Source organism: Oryx dammah, unplaced genomic scaffold (assembly GCF_014754425.2).
Source record: "Oryx dammah isolate SB20612 unplaced genomic scaffold, SCBI_Odam_1.1 HiC_scaffold_1, whole genome shotgun sequence".
In the NCBI taxonomy this organism is placed as follows: Eukaryota; Metazoa; Chordata; class Mammalia; order Artiodactyla; family Bovidae; genus Oryx; species Oryx dammah.
Genome location: NW_024070185.1, coordinates 77,254,049 through 77,257,625, shown reverse-complemented (window position 1 = coordinate 77,257,625; position 3,577 = coordinate 77,254,049). Strand labels below are relative to the sequence as shown.

The 3,577-nt window shown below is 35.2% G+C and overlaps 1 non-coding gene across 1 annotated transcript; it reads right to left on the bottom strand.

Moving 5' to 3' along the window:
- Positions 1-2,035: 2,035 nt before the first annotated feature.
- On the bottom strand, positions 2,036-2,138 carry LOC120867753. Its single transcript, XR_005721988.1, has one exon. It is a non-coding gene; the product is annotated as a U6 spliceosomal RNA (small nuclear RNA).
- Between the last annotated feature and the right edge of the window lie 1,439 nt (positions 2,139-3,577).

Sequence of the window (3,577 nt, the reverse complement as noted above, 5' to 3'; positions counted from 1 at the left end):
TGAACTAAATCAATGTACAAGATGATCCATTTTGGGTATAAAACAAGGATTTCAAAATTCAATCCTTTACAAATTATAATTTTTATGTATGTTTCTCTTCACATTTGAATATGATAATATAATATTAATCATAAAAGTAAATATTTATTGTGCAACCAAAAGAATTTTAAAGCTCCTTGTCTGACTTTTTAAACTTTGTTCATTTCCATGAAATTTGGGTTTTTAATAGAAGAGTGTTGCATATAAAAGTTTTAGTGTCTTGAATCACATTCTGAATTTGGATATGGATTGTTTTAATACACTTTTGCCCTTAAGTCTATATGTTTCAAAGCTTGGACATGAAACACATTATTTTCATGCTTGTTGTTTAGTCACTAAGTTGTATCTGACTCTTTGCAACCCCCTCGACTGCAGCACCCCAGGCTTCCCTGTCCTTTACTGTCTCCTGGAGCTTGTCAAAGCCATATTCATTGAGTCAATGATGCTATCCAACCATCTCATCCTCTGTCATCCCCCTCTCCTCCTGTCCTGAGTCTTCCCAGCATCAGAGTCTTTTCCAATGAGCTGGCTCTTCGCATCAGGTAGCTAAATTATTGGAGAACCCCATTAACAGTATGAAAAGGGAAACACACATTACTATATGACTATTATGATTATTTTTATCTCTTCCCCCTCACTTTTACATTAATCCTTGTGTCTCTTGACAATTCCATCCCTCTGCCTGCCTCCATCAGTATTTCTGCTTTATTTTGGGCAAGGTAACTAGAGGAACCGGAATAATGGAACATGCATTTAAATGAACCTAATAGGCACCAAGCAACAGGCCATCCTTCAAGAATGGGAGTACAGGAGTCGAGAAGCAGGGCCTGAGGCACTTTCTGTGCTTCTTTCTAGAATAAAAATGTTTTGATGTGGCTGTTTGCTCTCTAGAAAAGTACTTATGACTGTAGTGATTTAAAAAAAATTACTTTCTAAAATTTGTGTTAGTTGCTCAGTTGTGTTCGACTTGTTGCGACCCCATGGACTGTATAGCCTGCTAGGTTCCTCCATCCATGGGATTTTTCAGGAAAGAATACTGGAGGAGATTCTGAAATTTACAGAACATATAATGCTCATTTTAGAGAATTAGGAAAATACAGAAAATACAGAAAGGTACAAAAAAGATAATTAAAAATTATCATCTGAGTGAAGAATAACCATTATAAACATTTGCACATATTTCTTCCTTTTTATTTGCATATAAATGTCATATATATTTTGTGCTTGTATAAAATATGGTTTATATTGCATTGAGAGTTTTGAATTAGTGTTTCATGTGGCAGTGTTAATAAGCATCTCCTATATCATCACAATTTTTTTTCTCCAAAATCCTTATCCATGTTTGTGACTATGCATCCTGTACAGGAATGTACAGTAGTTTACCTAACTATCCCCACGTTATTGGAAGTGTTTGGTATTTTGCAACCACTATGATGAAAAACCTTGTAAATACGTATCTGTCTACATCTCAAATCAGTTTTTAGACTAAACACTCAAATGAAAATACTGAATAGAAGATATGAAATATGACGAGCATTCTCACAGCTAAGTTTCTGTGCATATCCTTAGTTATTTCTGTACACAAATTCTGTGAAGTGGATTTGCTGTTCAAAGAATATGCAGGTTTTACCTATATGTATTTTTAAAATTGGAGTAGGTCTTCCTGTCTTTTTCTTCTCATGGTGAAAGAAATACATGCTCACTGTAAAAAATATTCAGACACAAAAAATCATGAAGAAGAAAGCAGAAGTTACCTGTCTTTCCATAATTCTTGTTGACATATGGATTCTGGGCTGATATACAGAAATATGTGCACCAATGTGAGAAGTCATATAGACCTCCATCATTTCAAAAATGGGATCCACACTATGCAAACTCTGTTGTATACTGATATTTTCAGAAAACTTACATTAAAGCATGGCACATTCAGAAAAATATGCATAAAGTTTATAGCTGGATAAGTATTCACAAATAAACACTCAGATTAAGAAAAAGAAAAAATGTAAAACACGTCACCAGGTTGTATATTATCCTTAGCCAGGTGCCATGCTAACTCTGCATCATTCTAATTTTACTCTACATGCTCCTGAAAGGAACATTTCAAATGGGTCAGGAATACATTTTCTTGTTAACAAAGAAGCAATTCAATATATTTCATTGACTACAAGACATCATTGATTGTTAGCATCCCTTTGTTTTAGGTACTGCAGAGAAAGAAAGAAAGAGAGAGAAAAAGACAGAGAGGGAGGGAGAGAAGGAGGGAGGAAGGAAAGGGAGAAAGAAGGAAGAAGAGGGAGACAGAAAAAGAAAGCAAGCAAGCAACAGCTGCCAACTAAACCACAGCACAACATTTGTTGATGGAACGGTCCTGTGTCGTAAGCAGTTTCTTTTTTAAAAAACTGATATAAAATTGACATTTAACACTATATTAGTTTTGGGTGTGCAAACATGATGATTCAGTATTTATAAACTGCAAAATGATAATCACAATAAGTCTAGCTAACCTCCATCACCAGACATAATGCGTTTTTTTTTTCTTGTGATGAGAACTTCTAAAATCTATTCTCTCAGCAACTTGCAAGAGTACAATACAGTATTATAAGCTATAGTCACCATGCTGTACATTACCTCCCAGGACTTACGCATCTTACGACTGGAAGCTTGTACCTTTGGACTCCTTCACCCACTTCATCCATTTTGCCCAGCCCCATCCCTTGCCTCTGGCAACCATCAATTTGTTCTCTGACTCCATGAGTCTGTTTTTTGTTTATTTTAGATTCCCTTATAAATGAGACAATGCAATATTTATCTTTCTCTGTGTGATATAACCAGCTTCTTGATGCTTTTGAAATCTTCTATGCTGAAGTTTGCCAGTTTCTCCACCCTTTAAGCTGCATTGTATGGTGTGTGAAGGTATTTTCCTGTTTTTTGCCACTTTGGGTATCTTCTCTCTTGGGTTCCTTCAAGCACTGGTTGTTTCTTCCCAGAAAATATGAAACTGAGGTCATTCCAATGAGATTATTTGCTTCAGTAATATTACATTTCTGCTCTGCTTTTATGTTTCCACATCTTTCTGTACACATTGAATAATTGTGTTTCAATGCTAGTTATGGCAAAATCTTTTGAAAGACATTTTATAATAAATAATAATTAAGCTCAGCATATGTAATACCAAGAAACTGTATAAGTCAAATTTGAAATGACAAATATATAAAAGCCTTGCTGGAGTTCATTCATACCCAAGCGGTTAGGAGGACAGGAGAATCTGTGTGAAAAATGTAGGCCTAAGAGTTGATGAAATCAACTCTTGTTGATTTCAAATGTAGTACATATGCAGCATCAACATTTATATAACTGATATTTTATTGGTTTATTGTTTTATCTCTTCACAGATTATATAAATGGAAAAGGAAATGTCAACCCACTCCAGTATTCTTGCTTGGGAAATCTCATAAACAGAGGCGCCTGGTGGACTACAGTCCATGGGGTCGCAAAAGAGTCAGACACAGCTTGGCAACTAAACATACAGCTCACTGTT